This window comes from Lactuca saligna, chromosome 8 (assembly GCF_052625555.1).
Source record: "Lactuca saligna cultivar CGN05327 chromosome 8, ASM5262555v1, whole genome shotgun sequence".
Taxonomy (NCBI): domain Eukaryota; kingdom Viridiplantae; phylum Streptophyta; class Magnoliopsida; order Asterales; family Asteraceae; genus Lactuca; species Lactuca saligna.
Genome location: NC_136424.1, coordinates 69577218 through 69586501, shown reverse-complemented (window position 1 = coordinate 69586501; position 9284 = coordinate 69577218). Strand labels below are relative to the sequence as shown.

At 33.0% G+C, this 9284-nt stretch overlaps 1 long non-coding RNA gene across 1 annotated transcript; it reads right to left on the bottom strand.

The window, feature by feature from the left end:
- Positions 1-1607: 1607 nt before the first annotated feature.
- Positions 1608-2312, bottom strand: LOC145011669 (uncharacterized). Its single transcript, XR_013664207.1, has 2 exons — positions 2220-2312; positions 1608-2098 (listed from the first exon to the last, which is right to left on the bottom strand). It is a non-coding gene; the product is annotated as an uncharacterized LOC145011669 (long non-coding RNA).
- Positions 2313-9284: the final 6972 nt, after the last annotated feature.

The following is a 9284-nucleotide window of genomic DNA, read 5'->3' as shown; positions in this document are numbered from 1 at the left end:
GAGCTAAGGGAGACTCGTACTGTAGGCTCGGTGGCAATCCAGATGTGAGCTGTGGGCACGGAAGGCAATCCAGACTCACACTGTGGGCCCAGGGGGTAATCCAGTCTGTAACGCTGTGGACTCAGTATATGTTGTTATTTGTATATGTATTATGTGCAGTGTATCAGTATTTTGGGGGAACTCACTAAACTATCAGACTTACAATTTCATATTATTATTTCAAGTACATCAAGAGATCGTGGCAAGGAGAAGTAATGATCGTATAACTCCTCATGTTTTGTTTATGTTTCTGGAAAAACTCTGATATAGACTATTTTGAAAACAAATCTGTAATAACTTTGGTTTTAAATGTTTTGAAAAGTTTTAAATTGGCTTGAAAATTTTAGGTGTTACAAATAAATCATTTTAACTAATGATATAATTATCTATAATTAAATTGATAATTATGCAATGATCTATTTTAATAACCGAAGGTTTTTGTTGCCACATGTCACACTCTCATTCAATTTGCAAAATTTTATTTTGTGGTTATTTTGAATTAATTTTTTTCCGCATGTCATTTTATGAGTTTTTTTATTTTATTAAATTCCATATAATATTTTAATGTAATAATTATAATAAATATAATAATAAATGGATATCTATTTCATTAATGAACTTACCTTTTAATCTCAAAATTTTAAAGTTTAAAAGTTCATTAGTTTATTTATTTAAATTTAAAAGATAAAAAACATTTCAATTATAAAAATTCATTATTATTTTTTTAATTTTTTTATAAATTCAAAGTTTTCAAATACTTTTATCTTTATATATATATATATATATATATATATATATATATATATATATATATATATATATATATATATATATATAACTCATGTAATACATGAGTCTCACAACTAGTAATTAAATGTGTAATTGCAAATTTTTTTTATTTTTTATTTATTTATTTATTTATTTTTAACTTCTAATTAAACCATCAATTATTAATGAATAACAAAACAATCGATTTATTTATTATTTCCGTTTTTAGTTTTTAGATTGAACTTTATCTGCAATCCAAAAGACTTGTGATATGTTGTGCCAATAAACATATGCCCAACACAAACACTCTTATCAATCATATAATTATAGAAGCAAATATAATGTAATCATCCAGTATGACATTCACTAGATCTATAGTCACAAAAACCACCACCATAGAAACCCCCACATATAGAAACACCAACACCTCCACCACATGGTGAAATCATTAGAAAGTTGGTCGATCATGTGGCCGAACTAAAGAAGCAATTCAGATTCTTATACGGTTATGTGCAATTGCAAGATGAACGTATAACTCGCCTTGAGGGACGCATACAGGAACTTGTTAGGGTTGAGGTAAACATTTAAATTTTCATAATAACTTCTATGTTGCCTAACTATAAAAAATATAAGTGGGGTGGGTAGTCTAACATGCCCAAAATGCTAGATACATATTTCAAATGTTTAAAATCTCTTAATTCGTCGTATTTAAAGATTTTAATTATTATTTAATCAATTAAACCTTTTTTAATCGTATTTTTAATACATTAATTGCTCTAAATTTTAACAAAACACATCAGTTGTATCGACTAATCAATCAAACCCCTTTTAACTGATTAAAAGTCGTTACAGTCTCACTTTTACTCCGCCTATTTTACAACGTAACATCAGTTATAAAGCGTGCTTTTCAATTGTACAAGTAGCTTAATGCAGTGGGTACAAATTTCTGAAGCATGTATGGCAACAACTATTAGAATCATATCGTCCTTATTCGCTGCCTTCTGCAAAACACTGTATCTCTTTTGTGGATGAAAACGATGCATCACCGATCGGGGACGACGATGGATAATGAGATTCTCGCGGTGGCAGAGGCAGCTACTCGTATTGGCAATATCACCGGCCGACCAATCATTCCGATCGCCCCGACATTCTTCACCTACTCTGATCCTGTCTCCCTTCCTGCAAATACTTTTTTGTTCCATGAAAAATCCAAAAACGAACAAATTCTGAGATCAGAGGAGGCGTGACACTGACATCATGATCGTCGTCTTCTTAACTGGAGCAGTTGGATCTGATGACCAAAAGTAACACATTTATCAGCTTTCACTCTTTTCCAAAATCAAAAAGAAGAAAAGCGAGCGCGGTGGACCATGACTTCCGACGATCTGAAGATAAAAAAAAGGGTACGTTACCTTTATTCCCTCTGTCCGCAACTCCCGATCGTTAATTTGGTCTGGATATAAATTATAAAGTGTTGGGCAATCTGAAACAATAAAAGTTTTCAGGGGGTAAACATGTTCGTTTGAAATAAGTAGGGGATGGTTTTTGTACTTCACTTGTTCACGGGAAAATTCACTTGAAAACGACGTGACATTATATAATGTTTTGTTTCATTTTATTTCTATGGATTAAATCGGAATAATGAATTCATTTATGAAGAATCTCTCATTCGTTGAATGTTCTCTCAATTGTCATGTTCATTCCTTCAACTTAAATTCAACTGAATATCATTACTTTACTTGCTTATTCAAAACTTTGTAAAAGTTTTACAATCGGTTGCGTTATAACATTTAAATAAGACAGATACAACCTAAGATTTTAATCACTAAAAAATGGTGACATGATCAGTTAAATGTATATATGTATATATTTATGTAGGTAGGCATGCATCTATGTTAATATGTATGTAAATATGTTGGAAAACTTAAAGGTAAAGAGAAACAAAGGTTGTCCTCTTATTTCCTTGTTTCGTAAAAATCGATTTCGAACAAATGATTAATTGGAAAAACTCATCAAAGGTTTGATCATTATGAATAACAACTCAAATATGAATTCAAGTACCCTAAAGAAAATAGTTGTAACTGACGAAGACTTTATTTTTATAAAAAAATACAATTTGTGCTTGCTATGAAATGATTGCTTATGACTGATTTTAACAAAATATAACAAGAAATATTAGTACATTTCTAGTTATTCAGACTGTATACAAATACTATAAGATTTTGAGGTCTGTATGTATCTAGGAATTATTTGAAACATAGTTTGATGAATGACATTGATGTTAATAATGGTGATTGTTTTGACATCGATGGCTGATGGATGAATAGTAGTGGTGGACCTGTTGATGACGGTGGAGGTGGTGGTGATAAGCGAGACATTTGATATTATGGGTTGGTGATGGTGATGCCCAATTAACCAAATCATAGCAAATCGATATTTTGGAATATGTGGCCATTCGCTCGAAAGCATACAAAAGATAAGGGCAGTTGGTGGTTGAAATGTCAAAAACAAACAAATGGGAATTTAATGAGGATAAAAAATTATTTTGCTCAAATCGAACAACCATGCTTGTGTATATATATAAATATAAAATATGTTAACGTATGTGTATTGCAAGAGTAAACTGATGTTTGTTTTTAATAAAAAAACCACTTCAGACCATTTGTTACTGTGCCGCGCAGCACACGCGCAACACTTGGCTCTTTGTAGCTGTTTGTTTTTCAGAAGACTTTTGACTTAAAAATTGTTGTGCGTGTGCTGCGTGGTGTATCAATAGACCAACTGCTTCAAACCTCTTCACACCTTACTTTAACTTACTGTAGCAGTCTGCAGACGTTAAAAACCAAACAAACTTTTTATTACATGTTGTAGCCGTTTGGTCCGCCTCTTCTGCTACAGAGAGTTACAGAGATGGTTCACATATTTTAAGCATTTTCGTTTCGAAAAAACAAACAACACCAAAGTTACAATTTTGGTCTTTATGGTTTACATCCATCATCTGCGGTTTTAGTTCAACTTTTGACTTTTTTATATGACTCGCTTATCCTTGTGGTTGTGAAAAATTGCACGCATTGTCCCTATAGTTGTTACCGTCAACACCTCTCTGTTATGTACATATGAAATGATGAAATTACCCATCTATTTGTCATTTCCTTATTATGTTTTTTTAGTTATTGTATATAATAAAGAAAAATCTTCACCATCAACCACCATCACCAACATCTCTAATCACCATCAAAACCAGTACTAACACCATCGTCCACCTACCGTTGGAAGCCAAGCATTAATAATCACCATTACTATTACCAACAACACCACATCACCCCATCATCCACATGATGTAGGAGAGGGAGAGACAAAGTCATAAAGAGGCAGAGAACGAGATGCCAAAGGTGTGAGACGTGCTAGAGGCAAGAGTGAGAGATCTATGTCGATGGGATGAAGCCTCTTGGGTTGTATTCAGTGTTTTAAAGAAATGGTCCATGAATTATCAATAATGTAGAAATAATTGAGAAAAATGAGCATAATTGTCATTTTATAGGCATTTAACAGATGATAATTCAAAAAATTAGTTTCAGAACCATGCATGCAACTTTTGGAAACCACATGTATCAACAAATAAGAGTTCACTCCCAAACTTTTTATATCACATTTTTAAGTACAAATATGAGCTTGGGTGTCTGAGTGTAACACCTCCAAATTACGGCTAACTCATTACACTTCTTGTGATCAAATTGTCTTGGAACATCCGATTCAAACAAGAAGATTCTAAGCTTTCTATTGATGCAAGCCGGACCTATTTTAGTTTATACTTTGTCATTTCAAAATTTCCATATCTTATAGAAATGTTGGTTTTTTCATGTTTGAGCACAATGAATACAAAGGGACCCACTTGAAGCCTTAAAAATTGAATGAAACAAACTTGAACACTAGACAATATTTAAAGTCATAAAGTATTAAATACTGAAATTTTATTTTAACTTAGGTTTGTAGGTTGGCCAAAAATACTATTTTGCAAAATCATGAATCTAAACAACACCTAAGCAGCTAATAATTTTTTCATTTCATTTGAATAAGACTGCAAACAAGTCGAACTTTCATTGAATTACTCTTGAGCTGTAATTGACTCGATTCTATTGGCCAAACCAGTTTTAATATAAATCTAGTGTAGTTTATCAGGTTTTTTGAGCCTTCCTTTTCAAACATCTACTGAAATTGCATTTTAAAACATGCATTCCCATCTACTAATTAATTTGATTTTTAATTTTGGGCAACAAAATTTGGGTGGATTTCCATTAGATCAGATTACCTCGACAATCACGACTGTTGAATTGATGTTCCAATTCCTAAATGTCAATTTATGAAGTCTCAGTCTCAATGGGGGTCACGAGCAATAACTTTGGTCCCCTACAAAATTAAGTTTCATTCAACATCATTCTCAAGACTCGAATAATGCCATGGTGAATGTGCTAAGAAGCACTTATGTCGTATCATGGAATCAATTTAATTACTACTCACATTGAATTGGTTGATGATGTTAAAGCATATGATATATCAAATCAACTGAGTTTCATGAGACTCGACACGTACACGATTGTTGATTTACAGTAAATAAAAATGTTGGAAGAATCGAGGGATATTTTATTTTTTGGTGGTTGTAAGAATTCAAACAATCCCACCATGTTTACACCTTTTTTATATAGCACTAGAAGATGGGATGGGACCCCATAGAAGGCTTAAAATGGCACAGCACAGCACGACTAAAAAAACTATAAACATATGTCTTAGAAAATGATTACTCTTTCTAATTTTTATAAAAGATGTGATCTCTTGGAAGATTTTTCAGACTCGAGGAAATGGAAATAAAAGATAAATTAAGGAAAATTTTGTAAAAGAATTAGATATAATCATATAGCATAAGGTGGCAAATCGGACAATCAAGATGTGTTTTTAGTTAATACGAAACGACACGACAATTTTCATATGACACGAACACGACATGATACCGTGTTTTGTTTTACTAACACGAAAACACTTCAATCAAAACACGATAAAAACAACCAACACAACAAACACGAAAAAGATAAAATTAATAAAAACCATTAGTTTATTTCGTTCAAAATTAATCTTACAAAACACAATAAACATGATAAACACAAATACACGACAAACACAAGTTAATATTGTGTCAATTTCGTGTTGAATTATAAACACGAAAACGATTTCGAATTTCAATTTTTTCATAATTTTGTATCATGAATTGTCACCCTATCATAACAATATGTTTTGTAATTTGTAATCATATTTACATCTTGGATCCTTAACTTCAAAATTTCCACATCACTTATTTGTACGTGTATCATAGAGTATCTAGAACCCAACATCAAAGCTCTTTTTATATGAAATTTGATGTTAATTAATACTTAAAAAGTTGAGAAACCCGCGATTTTTCCGACTTGTCACCGGAAAGCGATAGTGCTAGGTTTTTCTAGTCATCGGCCATTAGTTTTCCTGCTTTCACATCATGGGAGGCAATCAAAATAATGAAAAGTGGTAGTGGAGGATTGGAAATCATCATATACAAATAGAAAATCCTCATGCATCAAGAAACGGTTAGGCCAACACTAATCAGAACTATAAAAACTTGGAGGAAATTTCGAATAATGTTTATATCACAAACTTCCTTGATTCGATGTTTGTGAATGACATTTGGAAATTGTGTGAACATCATGTTGCAGTTTCAGATGTCTATATTGCTAGAAAAATACCCAAGTTGGGTAAAAGATTTGCATTTGTTAAGTTTCTAAAGAGTAAGGATGTTTCACATATAGTAGAAGACCTGAATAGAACTTGGATTGGGAATTTTCACTTTTTCGCATCGTAGGCTAGATTTCAAAGATCAAATGACGGTAACAAGAATGTTAGTGAACAAGAAAATCACAAGGAAAGAAACGTTCATGGGATGAATCAGTCGAATGGGAAGTCCTCTAGATCTTATGCATCGGCAGTGGCTGGAACAAAAGACAAGGAAATTCCAAAGCAATCAAAAGTCATGTTACAGAAGGAAGATTCTTGTATTCTGGAGTGTAAGTTACAATCTAAAGATCATCTCGTTATTTATGATTCTATGTCTATTGCTTTAGGGAGAATTAAAGATATTAATTCCATTGAAAATCTTTACAATATATGCCACAAAGAAGGTTTTCATGACTTGAATATAGCTTATCTTGGTGGTGAATAGGTATGGATAGAATTCAAAAATAGGAATTCGCGTGAAAAGTTTAAAAAGAATAAGAAAATGATGTTATATTTCAGTCAAAATAAATCTCTAGCTAAAAATTTTGTTCCTAATTAATGTATAAATTGGATTGAAATGTCGGGTTTTCCCTTGTATGCTTGGACTCCCTCTTCGTTTAAAAAGGTTGTTTCTTATTGGGATAAGACAATCTTTGTTGATGATGATGAGGACGAACCAATAGGTCTAGGGAGAGTATGCATAAAAACCACAAATATGAATAAGATAGAAGGAGTTATTAATGTAGAGACTGAAGGTGCTAAATTTCTTGTTACCATGAAGGAAGTTGGGAATTAGGTTCTTTCTATCTAGCACAAATTGAAAAATGTTGAGGAATCAAGTGATGAAAGGGGAAGTACTGATTTAGATCAGGAACAAGATAATAGATATGAAGAGGGTGAAGTAAGAGACATAGGACATGATTTTGTTGAGGACCTGCAAACAAATCCAAATGATAAAATTGAAAAAAAATGAGAAAGGTATAGAAGATTCGTCAAAGAAACAAATGGATAAAATTGAAAAAAAATGAGAAAGGTATAGAAGATTCGTCAAAGAAACAAATGGATAAAGATAAAGTGGTGGAAGAACTGTTTGAGGAGTGTAACTCGACGAGGGATACAGTTGACAGTCCAATAAAAATGAAGAAAACAATGTAGAGCGGCGAGTCTGAGGATAAAGAGGATGGTGATGAAGAAAATGTTAATTCTAATTCGTCTTTGTCTAAGCCTCCAGGATTTAGTTCGTTCATTCAGGGAGGTGGTAGATTATCACCGATTTTTAATGGTGAGGGGAAGGATTCACAGGTGCATGTTACGAAATCATGTAGTTCAAGTTCTAGAAATAGGAAGACCTCCAGAATTGGCATAAAAAGGTAGATGTTGATGGAGTGTCTTTGGTTGATTCGATGGAAAAGTTTATTGAAGTGGGAGCTACACTTGGTAATAAGATGACAATATGTAACAAAAACATGGAATCACTTATAAAAGAAATGGGGGGGAAAACTAGTTTATAAATGAATATATTATCAATTAATGCTTGTAGTGTTGGGAGTAAATTGAAGAGGAGGAAGATTTCAACTTTGTGTTATGTAACATCCAAATTCTTGGAGGTACTTTAATTTAATGCACATATATATATATATATATATATATATATATATATATATATATATATATATATATATATATATATATATATATATATAGGATTTTGGGCAACACCACATCATGGTGAAGACATCCCACGACGTGGCTATGGTCGTTGTATCACATGTTTTAAATGGTCGCCACAGCGTGGCCGTCTATGGCCACAACATGGCAACTGTTTAATGATAAACCCTAATATCCATGGTTTACATTGTATTTAAGAGAATGTGATGGCTAGGGTTACTCACCCTCAGCCTCCATCACACTCTCTCGACCTCCAAGTAAACCCTAGCCTCCATTTTTGCTCTTTAAGGTTTTTGTGTTGATTGACGTGGATTGAAGAAGAAGGGGGTGACTTCTAGGCTTGGATTTAGCAAGCAACCCTTATCACTATCTTATTGTGCATCTTTTGGACTCTTATAATACCCCACTTTCCAAGCTTTTTGGTTCTTTATGCATAAATCAAGTTTTCTATGCCTTAAACTTTATGTCCTTCACTATTGGGTGGTGATATCCCATAAAGTTGCAAATTTTATGAATCTCCAAGTCATTTTAGACCTTAGATGCTTTGGATCTAGATTAGCATTGAGTTTTAGCATCATTCATGGAAGATTTGGCCCAAAACCCTCATTTTGACCTAATAGAGTTCAAGATATGCATTGGACATGCATGTCTAGAAAGTAAGGATTTTTATGTTGTTATTTGATGCTAGAGATGTTTTGGATAAAAGGATCTTGTAGTCTTCAAAATAAAGTGCTTAATAGGTTAAGCCAAGTTTTGTTCTTGCCCTTTTTGAGGTCTAGAAATGAGACCCCTATCCCTTAGAGTGTCTAGAGGAGTAAAGTTGGAAACTTTATCCACTTGGACCTTAGAATGGACCATATTTGGACTTTGGATCCCTTAAGATCAAGGTAATAAACTGAATCCATTCAACTGTTGGGGAGCCCAGTGCCACGACGTGTCCAGGGTCTCCACGACATGATGGTTGGGCTGGGACTCGACTGTTTTGTCATTTGGTGGCCACGACGTGGCCAAGG